General features: G+C 39.9%; 1 long non-coding RNA gene and 1 pseudogene across 1 annotated transcript in view; one reads left to right on the forward strand and one right to left on the reverse strand.

Annotated features, from left to right (window-relative positions):
* LOC137232961 (uncharacterized) overlaps positions 1-19,456 on the reverse strand; it is a 183,562-nt gene that overhangs the window by 136,747 nt on the left and 27,359 nt on the right. The window lies entirely within an intron of this gene.
* LOC137231582 (52 kDa repressor of the inhibitor of the protein kinase-like) overlaps positions 1-19,456 on the forward strand; it is a 28,578-nt pseudogene that overhangs the window by 5,107 nt on the left and 4,015 nt on the right.

Below are 19,456 nucleotides of genomic sequence, written 5' to 3' on the forward strand. Positions count from 1 at the left end.
CAAACTAGTTGAATAGGATGGATAAACAACAAGGTCCTACTGTTTAGCACAGGGAACTATATTCAATATCCTGTGATAAACCATAACGGAAAAGAATAGGAAAAAGAATATATATATGTATAACTGAATCACTTTGCTGTACAGGAGAAATTAACACAACATTGTAAATCAACTATACTTCAATAAAATAAAAATAAAATAAAATAACCATCATCAGAGTGCAGATCTTTAATTTATTACGTTTTACAACCTTATTGCAGAAATGGCATCATGATAAGACCTCAAGCTTACCTCCTTGCAACCCACCTTGCCTTATGCCATCAATCCTTTCCCTTCCTAAAACATCACTTCCTTCGTGTCGCCCTTGCTTGAGGTTTTCTCCAGCTTCTCACTGCCTTCTCACCCTGCAGCCTGGAGTTTAAAACCCACAGCCGCTTCACGCCATCATTTCCTATGACTATTCTAAATGTTTCCATTTCAATCAGGGTACCCTTTAAAACTTTCTCCTAGGGATAGGGAATTCTAACTTATTTTTTCTACCTTTTTTATTTTGTTTTTGTGCATGTGTCTCTCTTCACACTTTCTCCTCACTGCTCACATCTGTCTCTATCAAAATCCACTGCATTCAACAAGATTTAGCGGAAGTCCAGCTCAGTCCGTAGAGTAATTCCTGCTTCTCCAGTCCACACCGACCTTTAGCCTCTTGCTGAACTCTGACTGCCTTGATAGTCCTCATCATGGTTTCACACTTTCCACAGCGGAGGCACGCGCAGAACATGGAAATCCCAAGCACACGCAGGTAAATACTGACCGTCATTTTCTTGAGTGCACAGCCCAAGAGACCGAGCTAAGTGGTTAAACTAACTCAGGAGTGGCCCCTCTTCGGCAAACTCTGCCTTCCTTTCCTTGCCCTTCCTTCTTCCCTCTTTTTCTTCTTTTCTTCCAGTAAAAAAGTATTTTATATTAACTCTTTTATCCTGATCTGCAACATCTTATATTTAATTTACCAATTTTTCCCTATGTTTTAGAGGTAATTCTTTGACATTTTCAAGAGTGTTAAATGTAATATCTTCACCTGACCTTCAGCGTTTCAGGCATTGTTTCAAGTCGGGATTTAGAATTGCTGAATTGTATGTTTGAAGTAACACACCTGTTAGTTGAAATTTCGTTTTATTTTTTACTTTAGAATTATACACAAAATTTTTTTGATGATACAGTGTGTCACAAAACACAGATGGTTTAGCATCCATTTATATTATGAGCTCATAGCATTACATCAGTGTTTCATAGATACAAGTTCATATCCCGAGGTATTGTTGCAATGAGTTCCGTATCAGCATCTTTATTTTGTAATTCTTGAGAAGAAGAAGAGTTAGTATCACATAGTCTTGGGATCAATGTATTTGAAATAAAAATGTTAATTTTGTAGCATTTTTAGAATTCCAATGATTGAAAATCACGTACAAGCAACCCTAACCCTTCCACAGCTTTGCTCACATTCTAAATTCAGATAAAATGAAATGCACAAAACAGACAGAAAACAGAAAAAATTAAATTTTGCTAGTGAAACTCTGATAGCTCTCATAACTTAATCTTTGATTTTTTGCCATCGTTAAGGGATATACTGCTGAAAAGCTAAGACTTAAAAGCTTAGGATCTCCCTCTAATCTATTAAAGTTCCATATCCTCTTTGAACAGAAGTTGCAAATGAAACATGTTCCTTACTCTAATGCTCAGATACTTTACAAGGAGTAGACTGGCAAACAATCAAGGAAAACCAAATGGCTTGAATAATCTAAAAACTGATTTATTCACTCAACAAATACTTATTGAACATCTATTGTGGACAGTCATTGTTCTAGACAGCAGTGATGCAGGTATGAATAAGACAGAGCAAGTCCTTACTCTTATGGAGCTCACATTCTTGTGGGAGATGAATGACAGCAAATGAGAAAACAAGCCTATAATTACAACCTGTAGTAAGGGCTTTAATAGGAATGAACTGGGTGTGCTGCTGGGAGAGCACTTCCTTTGAACAGTCATCAGGGAGGTTTGATCTAAGGGGCTAACAGTAACGTATAAATTGAGACAAATAAGAAGGTGCCAGATAAGCAAAGGGATAGAGGGAGAGCATCTCGGCATATTGAAGGAGCAAGAAGACAGCCAACATGGCTGGGAGAGAGGAAGTGAGGTAGAAAAATGGTTTAAGGTGACAAGCAGTTAGGTAGGGGCCAAGTTAACTGGAGTCTTGCAAACTGGGGAACAGAGGTGCATTTTATTCTAAGTGCTTTTGGAAGGGAAATACCTGGTTGGTTTAAAGCATGGAAATGACATGCTCTGATTTATATTTTTAAAAAATCTCTCTGGTTGCTGTGTGGAAGTGGATTGTTCGTGGCGGAGAAGCAGAAGTAGGGAGACATTCAGAGGCAACTGCAGTCATCAAAGTGATGATCATGGTTTGGATTAGCATGACAGCAATGAAGATAAGGCGAGGTGGATGGATTTGAGATCTATTTTGAAGATGAAGCTACCAGACTCACTGATGGATTAGGAAAAAAAAAAAGAAAAATCAAGGCTTGAACTCCCGAGTGGGTAGTGAGGCCATTATCGAAGACTGGGAGGACTGGGAAGGAGCAGGATGGAGGGTAGGAGAAAATTAACTATATTTGCCGTACCTCTTAGTGAGCCAAATGGAGGTAATGAATACAAAATTGGATATCCAAGTCTGGAGCTCAGAGGAGAGCTCAGGAATGAATGAGAACCTGGGAGTCATGGCATATCAATGACATCTCAAGCCTTAGGATAGGAAGGATTATTTCCCTAGAAAGACAATGTAGGTAGAGAAAAGGGCCTGGAACTCTGCCCTGCGAGCCCTCCAACATATTAGAGACTAAGCTGAAAAGGAGGCTTCATCAGTGAAGATACAAAGAACTGCCAGAGAGGTATGAGGAAAACCAGGTAAATACAGACTAAGAGGCATGAGAGGTTCCAGTAAAGGAAGTGGTCAGCTGTGGTAAAAGATCCTGAGGGACTGGGTCAGAGAAGGACCTTGAGAAGAGTCTTGGATTTGGTAACATGGAAGTTTTCTGGGATTTGGACAAGAGTATCTTAGGAAAATCCGCAGGGGTGAGGAAGTGGATACAGAAACCATAGATGCCTCTGTTGAGAATTTTGCTACAAAAGGGAGAAGAGAAAAAAGGCAGAAGCTGGAAGAGGATGTGGGGTTAAAGGACGTTTCTGTTTGTATGTTTTGCATTGTTTTGTTTTAAGATGAGAGACAGACAAGTGATTAGTATTCCAGAGGGAATGATCTAGAAGGGCTGCAAGCCTGCTGATGCAGGAAGGAGGGCACTTACAGGAGTGAAGCCAGCCCTCAGTGGCGGAGCTAATGATACTACCCAAGTGAAAGCAGACACTACCACACCTAGGAAATGTTCAGGTCTCAAACGTGTATTCTAAGACAAATCTTTTGCCTTCTGTAATAAAAATATAAAGTCTGAGTAAAAGTGTTGCAATTTGTTTTCTATAATTCCTAAAATCACAGAGCAGGGATATAAAGAAGCATCTTTAACACTCGTATTCATACCTATCGACCTTCTATTTTTGTTTCTTCCACTTATTATTTGTAGCAGCTTTTAATCAGACAAGAATCCAAAACTTGCTAAAGTGTTTTCAAAGCTTCCTCCAGCTTAAAGGTGGAAACACATTCCCCAGACCCCAGACCCCCTGCCACCTTGGGAAATGTCAGAAAATAAAAGGACTTTATTTTCTCAAATGAAATGGCTCTAAGTTTAGAGAGCGATTAAATATGAACTTAGCTGAGGAAACAAACAAAAAAGAAAACGTGAATAAAATGCAAGGCAGAAGGAGTACAGTTTTAGAAAAATTATTGAAAAACTTCTGACAAATTAATAGTGGACTTTTAAATCATGATTCCACCATATAAATAAGAGTGAGACCTGAATCTGGAAAAATCCCATTGAGCCATCAGGACAATATACAAAAGGAAATGTGTTGTCTGGGGACTAAAGGGTGCACAGAAAATTGTACGCTTAGGGTGCAGCTTGGATACAGTGAATATGAAACTTGGCACTTTCTTTAAGTGTAATTAGGAGCTTGGGATGGATTCAAAGATTAGACACTGCTACCAAAAAATAAAGGGATAAACAGTCACACTAAGTCTCCATTTCCATCTCTGATCTCTCTCCAACCTTCCACCACGGCCAGAATATCCCTGTTCTCAATCTTATGATCTGAACCCCATTTTCTAACCTACGATATATGTTCCCACCAGTTCCTAAAGACCAGTGCTTGGGGTGAGGGTGGTGGGCTAGACAGATACAAATTTTAAAGACAGCTTCAAATTTTTAATTTCATATTTTCATTTGAGGAAGCAACACCATTGCTTTTTCCTTCATGAAATCTTTCCCAATCTTTCCAGCAGGAAGTAATCTCTCTCTTCCCTAAACTCCCACAGCACCATATCTGTGCCACTTTTTACGTGTTCTCATGTATATATGGTTATTTTTAGTTATTTTCCGTTTACCCTATTGGGTAAACCCTGGATGGAAGGGTTCAGGCTTTTCGATCTTAATATTTCCGATTGCACTTAACACAATGTCTCGTATTTAGTACGTATTGAATAAATATTTAAATATTGGCTGAAAAGTTTTACGAGATTTTTGTGACATGAAGGTGCCTGATTCAGGGTAAAACTACAGTGTGTTTGGATCGGAAGATTGCTGTTCAGCTCTTTACTACCAGAGCCATCGCTCTGCACGACCTCGGGCCACTGCTGGCACGGAGCTCTGTGTGAGTGGAGGCCCCAGATCTTTGTAACAAAGCGTTCCCTTTTCCTACTGAGGCCTTTCATTGCTACAGGGTTACATCCTTCACTGCACACCCTCAAGGTATGAGGAGGGCAGCATAACAGAATGAGTAAAAGCGTGGACTCTGGTGCCAGACAGCTTGGGTTCCGTAGCTTCCCACTCAGACCTCCCTTCAAGAGAGGGGGGCAGAGCCCCCCGTGGCTTCTTTGGATCCCCTGCAGCACTGGTGGCAGACCACACTTCTCTTAGACTCCTCCCAGCCGTGACTGAGCAACAGGAGGCTATGAAACTCCACCATTCATGCTGCCTGAGGGAATCTCCCACTTTGACCCAGGGACTCCCCATCCATCAGTCTGTCTGAGGCTTTCCCAGACATGCACAGGAGTCTGAGGCTCTCGCTACCCAGTCCTTCCTTCCTTCTTGCCTTTCACAAATATCACACCTGCATCTCGGTCTGAAGCCTGTCCCTGCCCACTCCTCCTGCCTCTTCCTTCTTTATCTGTCATAGATGTTTGTCCCAGTGAGCCTCATCTGTGTCTACTCTCACCCTGGTATTTGTTCTCAGAGAACCTATAAGGGTACAAGTTCAAATCTTCGCTCTTTTATTTTATAACCTCAAGATGTAACTTCAGGCAAATAATTAATTTTTATTTTTGCCTCTGTTTCCTCACTTGCAAAAATAGGAAAAGAATAGCACTAACTTCATACGGCTGTTGTGAAAATTAAATTAATTCCTGTGTGCAAAGCACTTTGGACAGTGCTCAGAGACCAAGCCTATGCAAGTGTTCGCTATGATGAATTTTTCAGTGCCCAGGGCTGAATAGGCCTTGAATCAATGTGTGATGAATGTTAAGTTCCTGTTGGAAGTAAACATCACTATTATTTCAATTATCAGTGGAAAGTATTTCTGACTCTGTTATGTGAATAACTTAATTCTCCACTCCTCCTGGTAGGTATTGCTGTGTTCTTAATCTCCAGATTGATCTGTGGAATAGTATTCTGAAATGATTCTAGGATAATTTCCTGAGTTCCTAAGCATTCCATTATTATTTTTTTAAAAATTAAAATAAATTATGTTAGTTAAATGCTTTGCTCCTGCCTATATTCACTTGTTCTTCCTAACTCTTTGGTGAAAAAGAAGAACGACCCTCGTCCTGTTTATGACAGTTAGGAAAAGTACGACTCTACTCCTTCTTCTTTTCTCTAGACTAAACATTCCCAGTTCTCCCAATGCTTTCTTTTTGATCTTCATTTCCAAACTATTTATCACTTGTGCTCTCTTTCCTTGAAAGTTCTCCAGAGTTCCAAATAGTTGAGCCATGCACTGAAGAAACTTCTCCAAGGAGGTTTAAGTGATTGCAAATAGAAGAAATAAGAACTTTGCTTGTCTTCCCCAAAAATCCTGTGGTTAATAAAATCCAAGGAAGACAGTTTCTTTCTTTAATTTATAACTTCACTTTATTGGGGGGAAAGCAGTAGATTAATAAGGAATTAAGTGGAAGCAATTGGTTTTGCATCTGGACCTAGTTACTATAAAAGAAATTCAGTATGAAGAGTTTCTATTTTTAATTAGAATAAAATGCATTTGTTTATCATTGTTAAAAAGCTAATTTGAAAGGCTTAATATTAATTAGTTCACATATGATTTGCTGGTAACCACATAACTAAGAAAAAATTTCAGGGATCAGAACTTAAAAGGCGCTCTAAAGTTCTGTCAAAAATAAACAAGCAAAACAAAACAAAACACCAATTAAAACTAGAATTTTGTTTCCTAATACATCTTTTTTGGCAGTGCCAAAGTCAAATCCTTGATTAGAATGTTTGTTTTGAATCCTATTTTTAAGTAAGCACTACCTTTTGTATCCCTTACTAGTCCTTATGAATCAGGCCTGTTTTTACTTCCTCTCCATTTGCTGAAAATGAACGTGAAGCACAGTTTCCATGGCCCCCTGGCTTCTGATCTGGAGTATCCATGAGCAGAATAATCGCAGACAGTCTGTGCAGACTTGATCAGTAGTCTCAGCTTCATATGTTGGTGTTTGTGACGGGCAGCCCAGGCCACCAGCCACCAGGCTCACAGTACAATGCCCGGCACTGCGTCCATCACACCAATCAGTGGAAACAGGTGGGGAAGCTTGTAATTCACCTATAGAAGCGTGGAGAAGAGGATGGGTTTTCTGAGAAAGAGCCTGTAGGCATTTCCCCCTTTTTTAACATCAGGATTATCCAGAGATACCAACAGACTAGGCTCAGTCCGCCATGCTTTATTCAGATCCAAAAGCTTTGCCTCATCTGTAAATAAAATAAGTGGGAGACAACCACTCAAAGAGGGAAATCAGAGATTTAGAACACCTTGGGATGTGGCAACAACAAGAGTGTAGCAGGGGACAGGAAGGCGACAAGACAATGAGTCTTAAGCTTCCCTAAAACTAACAAGAGCTGTGCTTTTAAAAGCTTGTCATCTGAAACCAACACGGGGTTGAGAGAGAAAATTAGTGCATTCTGAGGCCCTTGCCTTAAAAATAAATGAAAAGTCCACGTGCTTAAAAAAGACAACAACAGATACTAAAACTAAAATAAAATTGAATTACAAATTACTTAAACTCTCCCACCATGAATCGCCCAGCTGTCCCAGATTTTTCTCATCAAAGGAGGTTCTGTAATACAATCAACAGATCAGAGATGTAAACATGGAAGAAAAGAATAAGATCTCCTTGGTTACGTGTAGGCCCATTAGTCCAACATGGTTTCATGTATTTAAAAATCATGCTGAAGTCACTTTGGAATGTCTACAACCAATCATTTTTCCCAGTTAGGAATTTTTCCCAGTAAGAATGGGAATAAGAATAGAAAACAACAGAAAGTAGAAATAGAAAACAATAGAAACAGAAACAATAGAAACAAAACAAACAGAAAGTAGAATAGAAAACAACAAAAAGTCATCAGTAAGGTAGCCCAAGAGTCATAGGATTTTATGAGATGCTATTAAACCAGCGAACGATTTTCCCATCCATTCCTTTCATATAATGGACTAGACGCCAACTCTGGTCATTGCTCTTTCCATCATCCCTCTCCCTCCTTTCTGGAAATGCACACAAGTCAAATTCAGGGGTGTGGCTGGTGTAAGTCCTCTGGGCTGAGAATGAGGACCCCTGGAGCCTGGACCTACCAACTGATACGAGCTGTGTGATGCTGGACCTCAGATTCTTCAGAAGTCAAGAGGAAGAGTTAGACCAGATGGTTTGATAGGGCTGCCATAACAAAGTACCACAGATGGAGTGGCTTAAACCAGTGGTCACCAACATTTTTGGCACCAGGGACCAGTTTTGTGGAAGACAGTTTTTCCACGGACCAGGGGGGCGGGGGTTGGTTCAGGCAGTAATGCGAGCGATGGGGAGCCACAGGGAGTGGAGGGGGAGCGGCAGATGAAGCTTCACTCGCTCGCCCACCGCTCACCTCCTGCTGTGCGGCCCGGTTCCCGTGCACAGGTACCGGTCCATGGCCCGGGAGTTGGGCACCCCTGGCTTAAACAACAGAGTGTATGCTCTCACAGTTCTAGAGCCTGGAAGTCCAAGATCTAGGCGTTGGCAGGTTTTGTTTCTTCTGAAATCTCTCTCCTTGGCTTGCAGGTGGCTGTCTTCTCCCCGTGTCCTCACGTCATGTCTGTGTCCTAATCTTCTCTTCTTATAAGCACACCAGTCAGAGTGGATTAGGGCCAACCCATATGACTTCATAATCACCTCTTTAAAGGTCCCATCTCCAAATGCAATTACATTCTGAGGTACTGGCAGTTGGAACATATGAATTTTGGGGGGACACAATTCAGCTCATAACAGTCTCCAGGGTACCTTTCAATTCCAGAGTTCTCTGATTTCTTTTCTCTCTCAAATACTGCCTTTTCATTAGCTTATCTTCCCTTTTCTAACATGGAGAGACTCAGCCTGCTATCTTTATAGACTGCAGGGAACTGAGGCTGCACTTTTAGGCTGTCTGTAGTCTTCCTCCGTTTAAGTTAAAGCTACTCAGTAGGGGAGGTGGCACAATTCCAGACAGTAGGTGGGTCAACAGGAATTTTCTGCACTTTTTCTAAAGACAGGACCATTGAGCCCATGGCCACTGGAGACTCTTCGTTAAGGACCTGGCACTGTGAGAATTTTCTGCAATTATTTTTTGCAAGGACGCCAACACTTCCACCTTACTCTGCCTTCCAGACTTACGTGTTGTTTATGTTCTTTCAGATTGCAAGAAACAGAATTGTGCTTGGGTTTTTTTAAATCATTTGTTGAGTTGTTTTATTTTTCCATAAGGATACAAGGGCAAGTAAGGAAGACAGAATCTCAGCAAGGCTTTGCAGAGGATGAAACACTTAAAAATACTATGAAATTCCAAGGTTCTAGACAGCTCATTTCTTCAGGGAAGATATCCGTTGTTCTTTACTCAGAGTGACTTCGGGTGACAAAATGATCATTCTATCTCTACCTCTACTGCTCCCTGAGTCTCTCTGATGTCTTTGAGTTCTACGTCCTTGACACAGAGGACGAGTGGTTGGCCAGTTATCAGTCAGTACGCATGCACTGCCTCTGTTGGATAGAACTCTTCTACCAAGCCACCCCATTGGATATTGGTTAGCTTAGCAATGGCTGGCTCCTGTCAGCTGTCTATGTCTGGTCCTATCAACCTCATGATGAGACCACATGGCTCTAAGTAAGGTGACTAATGGCCGAGGACTTCCTTTGCGATGACATTAGGTGTTCTAGGTACTCTAAGATTTCAAAAAAGTAGAAAGTAGAGCCAGCAGTCAATTCGCTAACTATTCGCAGCATATCTCACCTTTTTCCTTCCATTGACCAGGAAGCTAAAGAGTAGTTTGTATTCATCGCCTTTACTCTCTCACCTTCATCCACTACTATCCTAATCCTTGAAATTCTGAGCCCACCTTCCTTAACTCTAACTGGAATTACCTTCCAATTTTAACATCAGTTTGTCATTTTCTCCTCAAACTTGCTGCTGCACTTAAAACTGTTGATGGACCACCCTTACTTGCAAAGCCTCTTGCCTTGGCTTCTGTGACTGCGTTATTCAGGGGATGGAAAGTGGACACAAGCTGTAGGGAAAGCCTTGGAGTCAATGGCTCTGGATCTGCATCCTGATTCTCCCCACTCAACATCTGTGCAGCACTGTGTGTGTTAATTCTATTCCATTCAATACATTTATTTTTGTGTACCTATCACATTTGCGATGATTGAGTAATGGGGAGGAATTCCAGATAACACCAATGTTTGGACTCAGATGAATGAAAAAATAGATGTGCAGATGCTTAAGCCTTACTCCTTATACCCAAGTAGACACTAAGATCTATTGATTCCACCTCCATAATATTGCTCACATCTATTCCTCTTCTTTATCCCTGTCACCCTGGTAGAATTCCCCACTACCTTTGACCTGGCTTAGTGGTTAACAAACTGAGTTCTGAATAGCTCCTGGAAATCCCAGGGAGATTCCTCAAGGACTTCTGTAGGTGTCCTACAGAAGGCAAGAAAGTGGTGTGGCCCCTCACAGGGACTGTTCCTGCCTCCTCATTTAAACAGGATCAGTTATGTGTTTTGTTTTGTTTGTTCTTGGAAAAAACCTTTTTTATTTTACTTTTTTAAAAAACCCCACTGGCCCACGTATTGATTCTGTCGCATCATAAGACTCTATCTTCAGAGTACCTCCCTTACAATCCGCTTTATAGTTGGCTTTCAGGTCATTTAAAGCGAAGCACCCTTCTGTTCATGTCCTTTCTCCACTGTCTGGAAATGCACTACTAGATACGGCAGCCATTAGCCGTATATGACTATTAAGAATCTATAAAAGAGTGGATATATGTATATGTAAAACTGATTCACTTTGCTGTACAGCAGAAACTAACACAACATTGAAAATCAACAATACTCCATTAACATTTTAAAAAAGAATGAACCCTAATGTAAAAAAATAAAAATTAAAAAAATAATTTAAACGAAATTAAAAATTCAGTTCATTAGTTGCACCAGCCTATTTCAAGTATTTGATAGCCACATGTATCTCGGGGCCACCATACTGCACAGCTCCTATTTGGAACATTTTCATCATTGCACAAGTTTCTATTGGATAGAGCTGGCCTAGCTCACTAGATTAAAATTTCTGACTTTGACATAGGACTTAAATCTTTCCTTTCTAGGCCCTTCTGCTGCTGTTTTCCTTCATATAATGCTCCAGTTAGACTGAGCTGTTCCCAAATATACCTACTCACTTCTGCCTTCATGCCTCAGCTTACCCAGCCCCGCCCAGAGTACCCTTCACTCCATCACTGTATGCCCAACCCTACTCCTAATTGCGGGGGCTGTCCTCCATGAAGTCCTTGAAAGTTTCCCAACTCAAAGTTATTCCCTTGTCCTGCGAATTCTCATAGAATTTTAAATGATGCACCCTAATGTCATCCACCACCATTTCTTCACGGGCAGAATCAGTGACCTGGGGACCCAGCCACGCAGTTTCTAAACAGCACACTGGGTATGTCACATCTGCTACTTCGGGTCTACAAAGTGGTTTTGGGGAGCTTTAGGGCTTCTTAGGAGTGCATTATGAAATGCTCTAGAAATTTCCATTACTAGCTGAGAGACTGGAGATACTCTGAGGTCTCATAGTCCACAATTTGTGGTTAAGCCAAAGAGCGCAGCGTTTGTTAGTGTGTTATAGATAAGTATATTACATATACATCCTCTGAACACCAAGTGATGAGACACTGCCATAAGTTATACCCGAAAAGCAATCCCATCATTTACAGACACGTGTTAGATAGAAACATCATTCTACTACCTTTACCATACATTTGTGTTTGTTTTGGCTTTGTTTTAATCCCTACGGTGGGGATTAAAACAAAATAACAGGATCTGAGTTGATCAAATCCCTTGTGGTTGATCATCAAGATGGTAGGTCAGCTAGAGCGGGGGTTGAGTCAGTTACAGGACACCCTCGAAGAATCAGCTCTTCAGAGTTCAGTTCTCTCCCACTCTAGTCCCCTTTGATTTATAATCTACCAGCCTGCAGAGTCCTGACCTCACAGCGTAAGGCTCTAATCAGATAAGCTCACCATAAACCTTTCTTTATTCTAAAAACTCCTGCTCCATTCAAGCCCCGGCTATACTTGAGCCCCCTCAGGGGAGGGCCAGACTTCAGGAGGTACTTAGAGACAGGCAGACCGTCATCATCGTGCAGGCTGCCAACCTTCTCAGGTTACTGTGAATGATTATAGATAAAGTCTGCTTTGAATTTGTTGGAAGAGGGGGAGACTTACAATGTATTTGGTTCAGGCAATTCATTTTAAAGGTTTGGGTTCCCCAATTTCCTGCAATCATAATCATGGTCCATTTTCACAGTCACTAGACTATCAAATCCTGTGTACATAAAATAAAGACCTAGAAAAAAATGGGAACTTTAAAATCTGTAAGTTAAAGTAGTGGTACAAATATTGTTTGGGACACTGTGAAACAGTAATCAGAATTACCCTCTCGCCATCAGAAGCTAACTGCGGCAGAGACACTGCTTTTGCCACGTTTCTAGATGTAGTAAAGATTCGGTACAACGTTGTTTAGAAATCATAGCATTGCAGATCCCTTCTCTACCACATTTAAAATGGAAAAAAAGAAGTGTGGGTGGGGATTTTCTTCTCCTTTGTCTGCACATCCAGTCTGGGGGCAGCGTTATTCATCAGAAATAAGCTTTCTTGTTTTTTAGACTGTGTTTACGACGGTTTTCGAAAACGTCTTCTTATGTATGCTAATTCGTTGGTACTGAAGCCTTTTTCCATTCCGTCAAGCTCACCTTCCGAAAGGGATAGTGAAAAGTTAGGGGCTGGCTCCCCCTGGTGCCTTGGTTGGAGAACCGCAGCTGCATGTCTGAGACCATCTGCCAACGGATAAGAGTGCCCTCTAGCGCATAGAGGCAGAGTAAAGCTACAAATTAAATGCTAATTACTAATTAAATACTCATGAAAAAATGAAAACTACAAAATACTAACACTACAGGAAAAAAGTGACCAATTATGCCCGAACTATGTGCCAAGCATTGCACTAAGGGCCGGATGAGCATTGGTGCTTTGGCTGTCCACTGCAGTGGGACACACCGTCCCCTAACACGGCAGCTTAAATAATGATCGTTTATTATCTCCCACGGTTTCAGTAAGCCAGGAATTCCACAGCAGCTCCGTTGGATGGCTCTGGCTGGAGGTTCCTCACGAGACTGCAGTCAGATGGTGACTGGGGCATCTCCAAGACTCGTTTGTTCACGTCTGGTGGCTGAGCCGGTGAGACTGGAAGAGCTGGGGCTGGAACATCCAGCACCTCTCCCTGTCTCTCCATGATGGCCGTACCTGCCCTTTGGAAAGAATTCTCTCTCTGCTTTCTACCAAGATGCTGGTGTGTGTGTCTGTGTGTGTCTGTGCAACTCGCACAGATTTACTTAGTGCATTAAAGAAGGAACTGGCACAGTGACAACGATAGTTCAAAGAAGGAGAGGAAGAACTATTATATCCAGTCAGTGGATGAAAAGAATGCTGAAATAAGATTACAAATTAGATGGAAACCGATCAATGTCCTATAAAACAATAAAAGCACAATCGGTAGGATTTATTTTTTTCTACTGGACAGGAATAAATTGCAATGTATAGATCTTCTATAAGTGAATGTTAACTTTACAGAGCCCTCTCTGTAGACCCTCCTCTGATTCCCCAGAATATCCAGACTTCTTTCAGGTTGGATCCCAACGAAGAGGGCCAGGGGGAAGCTACATTGCTTTTTATGACCCAGCCTCAGAAGTCATGCAGTATCCCCTCTGCTGTGCCCCACTGAAAGAGGCAGTTACAGAGGGCCACCCAGGCTCAAGGAGAGGGAACGTAAACCCCACCTGGGATGGGATATATATTTGGTGGCCATTTGTATAAAAATACAATTGACAATTGTTTTACTTAATTCTCCCCCAAACTACATGAGGTTGCTACTATCATTATCCCAATTTTACAGTTAAGGGAATGAGGTCAAGAGACATTAAAACTGTGCTTCATATGTCCTTTGTATGTCATACTGGAACATTGTCTAATAAGCCATGTGAAGTGCTATCTGTACATGGTTTTCAGTCTGGGCACTGCTGACATTTTGGGCCAGGTAACCTTTGTTGTAAGAGCTGTCCTGTGTATCGTAGGCTGTTTAGCAGCATCCCTGGCCTCTACCCACTTGATGTCAGTAGCATCCCCTCCCTCCCTCCCCTCGGTTGTAATAACTAAAAATGTCTCCAGACATTGTCAAATATCTCGGTGGGGGACTGCAACTCTGGCCCCATTAAGAACCACTGTTTTAGGGGAAGGTAACTTTGTTTGATTATTTACTATTGATTAGGCCAGGCTCTGTAAATGGCCCAGGGCCTAGGCCATTTCTGATCAATATGGAAACCCTCCACCAGGCAACCTTTGCTCTGGACCTCCCGTTGGGCTGGCTGAGACTTTTGCAGGGCAACACTGCAATTTGAGACCCTTCCTAACATATTCTTCTGCCTCCCAACCAACCTTTCACAGATTACAGGCCTGCATCCTGGTCTGCATCTACTGCAGAGCCCTTTCCTGCTTCAGGCACCACTCAAAGCTGGTAGCCATCATGCCACCCAATGTGCTCTTAGCTGTGGAAGGAATTGCCTCTAGAACTCAAAGAGGCCTACGAGGTACCGTGCTTCCTTCTCTGAGGTGGGGCTTCAAGATGCAGCGATTCGTCTTCGGCTTTGGAGGGGATATCCAGTGTGCACCTGACAACTGCACTTCTGAAAACTTCCCTGAAGTGGCAGTTCTCTGAATCTATGTGGAATTCTGAGTTGGTAGGTTTTTCTTTTTTCTTTCAGTATTTTAAAGATGTCACTCCATTATCTTCTGGGTTGTATATACTCTAATGAGAAATCTGCTGTAATTTTATTTGGACTGCCTTCAAGCTTTTTTCTTTATCTTTGGGTTCCAGTAGTTTAACTGTTATTTGTCTATAGGTGGATGTCTTTTTCTCACATTTATGCTGCTTGGGGTTTCCTGTAATTCCTGGATGTGCATTTTGAAGCCTTTCTCCTTACGTTGTTTTTGTTAGCACTTCAAATATTGTCTGTCCTATTCTTTCTCTTTTATTTTCCTTATATGGCATCAACTTCTCTTCCTCTCATGCTTTGACCCAGGTGTGAGAGTGCTTATATCCTTAGAAGGGCCTGTCTTCTTTAAATTTCAGACTTCTTGGCTATCCTGCAAACTTAGTTCTCTGACGGGTTCAAAAGAGTTATAATTTTATAGTTTATCTTGCACTTTCTTGTATTATTGTGGAAGTGATGTTTTCTTTCTAAAATATAGCTTTATATATATATATATATATATATATATATATATTTTTTTAAATCTTTTGGCCGTGCTGCACGGCATGTGGGATCTTAGTTCTCAGAGCAAGGATGGAACCTGCGCCCCCTGCATTGGCCGCGCAGAGTCTTAACCACTGGACCACCAGGGAAGTCCCTAGTTTTCTATATCTTAAGGATAAGTGAAACTTACCATAATTTTTAATTTTGTTATAATTTAAAATTTAGATAAATGATGCAAAAATAGTATGAGAAGCTCCTAAATAAACTTTATCCAGATTCATCAGTTATCTACATGTGCCTTATTGCCTTATCATTCTCTCTCTGTCTCTCTGCCTTTCTCTCTCTTTATATATATTTATCTACCTATGTCTGTATTTATATATCTTATGAATTATTTGAGAACTGGCTGGAGTCATTGTATCTTTCACCCTAAATACTTTAAACATCATTTTTGTGAGGACTTTTCCTTATAAACAATAGTATATTTATCACAATCAATATGCTTAACATTAATAACATATTTCTATATCTATATCATTCATATATATAAAAATTAAGCTTACAATACACAGAAGGACTTCTTAGAATTGCCAACCCATACCCCTGTAAAAAGCAATCCTATTAACTAGGGCTCAATATCTCTCTACAGTTTTTTCAGGTAAAATTTAAATACATTGAAATGCATAAATTATAAGTGTTCAATTTAATGAGGTTTAAAAATTGACATACTCCCAATATCACACTGAAATTTAACCTCTTTATGAAGACTGCCTAGGCTAGCCGCCACATGCAACTTGAACATCCCTCTACTACAAAATTTACTGCAAATATTTCTCTATATGTTCACTAGACTATGAACTCATTAAAGAAAGAGACTATGCTTTCAGTTTGGGGCCCCCAGTTTCAAACAATATCTGGCATATAATGAGGTATCAATAAAAGTTTGTTAAATAAGTAAAATGGCAATTGGAACAAATAGCCTGCAGTTTAAATAAGGGAGTTGTGTAATTTTCAAGTTAAGATCTTCTTACTACTTCTACTAGATCACCAGTAAGGAATGTATGATAAAAATTGTCAAGACACGAAAGGAAAAAAAAAGACAGCAGTTGGAACACTAATAAATCATTATGTTCTTAGAACTCTTTACAAAGACATGAAACTCTTTTAATCATTCATGCAGCATTTTCAATTGGTGGGTGGTACAAATTACTACCACTTTTTTTATACAGTAAAACTTTCAGTTTTAACAAGATATTTAAAAGCAAATATATGTTACCTGTCCAAAACCTAATGGAGAAGAACTTTTATGTAGTTCCTGGTTGATATTCTAACACCTGAGATTTACTATTTTCAGTTGTCTAAAAGCAGTGGTAGCCAAATCTGTTGACAGACAGCTCTTTCCTCAATATCACTAACTATCTTGGCAAAGGGATAGGCTACGTGAATTGAAATTTGATTATGCAGTTGCTTCAGAGTCATGTCTGTAGTTGCTCTTCTTTTTCTTATTAAGAAAAACAAAATATATACTCTTTTGAATATAATTAACTAAGTAAATGTTTTTAATTCCTGTGAGAAAGTACTACAGAACAGTTTTATGTAGTAAAACTAACCCTAAAATAGATACACAGAGTCAGGAGTTTTCTTGTAGTTCCCTTATCTATTTCAAGTCTTCAGAGCTTATTGATACACTATTTATATTTCCTAGGATAACTGATCAAATCCTTCTAATCAATAAAAATTCAGCTTAAGAATCATTTCCCCTTTGGATCTTTCTAATAACAAGTAAGTAGTATCACCTCTGCTCAACTGCCATACCTTATATACAACTCTATTCTTATACTTTCTCACGCTATATTTTAGTGATGCATTTTCATATCATTCTCTTCCACTACACCAAGACAGTCCATTAGAACTTTTTGGATGATTGAAATGTTCTATATGTATTCTAGTCACTACTGTAATAAAAGTATAGCACTAGACTCTGAGCTCTGTGAGGGCAGAGACTGTACCTTATTCACTTTTATGTATCCAGTACCTAGGACATAGCAGATCCTTGATAAATATGTGGGGATAAACACAACCAATCAATCAAAGAATAAATCAAGGGATTTCCCTGGTGGTGCAGTGGTTAAGAATCCACCTGCCAATGCAGGGGACACGGGTTCGATCCCTGGTCCAGGAAGATACCACATGCCACGGAGCAACTAAGCCCATGAGCCACAACTACCGAGCCTGAGCTCTAGCGCTCACAAGCCACAACTACTGAACCTGTGCACCACAACTACTGAAGCCCATGTGCTCTAGGGCCCGTGTGCCACAACTACTGAGCCCACGTGCTGCAACTACTGAAGACTGTGTGCCTAGAGCCCGTGCTCCAAAAGAGAAGCCACCGCAATGAGAAGCCCGTGCACTGCAACAAAGAGTAGCCCCCGCTCACCACAACTGGAGAAAGCCCGTGTGCAGCAACGAAGACCCAATGCAGGCAAAAATAAAATAAAGAAATTTAAAAAAGAGAGAATCTCTTAAAAAAAAAAGAATAAATTAAACATTTTACAGTGGTAGAGTCGAAGAAAATCTACTTACAACCAACACCAGGCAACTGCTACAAGAGGTAATGGGAAAACTAATTAGTAATCTCTGATTTCTCAGTGAATTAAAAAGTAATGCAAATAGATTTCCAGTAGTGGAAAAGTAGCTTCTATCAGTCAACTCACTCTCAGAGAACAACTATAAACTCTAACTAAAATACAAAATATAATAAGTTGAAGGCAGTCAGTGGAACTAAAAGAAGCGAAGTAAATCTATATTTGAAAGAAGTAAATGGCACAGGGTAATTTTCCTGTTTTGATACAGATTTTTGTTTGAGGCTAAGCCCTAGTTTCAGCTTGCTGAGTGGCTAAAATTCTAATAGAAATCCATAGTCTTACTGGCTTGGAAAGCCATAGGTCAGAGTTTGGGGACACCACACAGCTGGAACCTGAGGGAGGTTGGAATCCTGGAAAGGTGAAAGCGATAGACATGGTGGGGAGAGGGGGATTCTGTATATAAACTTGGCCAAAATCTCTGGTTGATCCCTGAACTACATACACATGGGGTAAACTTCAAATAGGCCAATTAAATCTAAAAGAAAGGCAATAAGTGGAAACTGACCTTGAGATGACCCAGATGTTAGAATTAGCAGATACGGATTTTAAAGCAACTATTTATAACCATCTCAAGGATTTAGAGGAAAACACACTTATGATTAACAAATAGAAAATCTTAGCAGAGAAACTGAAACCACAAAAAAGAACCAACTGAAAATTCTAGAAATGGAAAATATAGTATTTACAATTAAAAATTTACAAAGTGGCTTGACACAGACCGAAATGAGAAAAGAGTAAGTAAATTTGAAAATAGATCAATAGAAAGTGTCTAAGTTGAAAAATTGAAAGAAAAGGTTGGAGAAAATAAAGAGTGTCAGTGAGCTATGCAGGCACCGTAGAAAGGTCTAACATTTGTGTACTTGCTGTCTTAGAATAAGAGAGAAAAAAAATATAAGGAAATGATAGTGATAATTTCCCCAAATTTGGTGAAAGGCACGCATTTACACATCTAACAAGTCCAGTAAACCCCAATCAGGAAAAAGACAAAGAAAAGCATATCTAGGCACATCAGAGTCAAACTTCTAAAAGCCATAGTTTAAAAGAAACTCTTGAAAGCAACTGCAGACTAGCTACAGATTAATTTATTACATGCAGTGGAATGATATGATTTAACAATGATTTGTTGTCAGAAACACTGGACACAAGAAGATAATGGAATGACATCTCTAAAATGCTGAAAGAAGAAAAAAGTCAATTCAGTGCAGTGAAAATATCCTTCAAGAATGAAAGCGAAATAAAGATAGATGAAAACTAAGAGAACTTTTTATCAGCAGACTTGCAGTACAAAAAAACCACAGAAGTTCATCAGTTGAGAAAAATTGATGCCAAAGGGACATTCAAATGTTCAGAGGAAAGTGAAGTACCAAAAATGATAGATGTGTGGCTAAATATAAAAGATTTTTTCTGTAGTTTTTTAGAAATATGTATGACTGTTTAAGCAAAAATTATAACATTTATTGTTTGATTTATAATATTTGTAGATGTAATATAGACAACTAAAAAATAAAGGAGCTTAAAAATCTATATTTTTGAAAGATCATTATATTTTGTAATGAAATGGTCCAATATTAAATGTAAGAAAAA

Source organism: Pseudorca crassidens, chromosome 10 (genome assembly GCF_039906515.1).
Source record: "Pseudorca crassidens isolate mPseCra1 chromosome 10, mPseCra1.hap1, whole genome shotgun sequence".
Taxonomy (NCBI): domain Eukaryota; kingdom Metazoa; phylum Chordata; class Mammalia; order Artiodactyla; family Delphinidae; genus Pseudorca; species Pseudorca crassidens.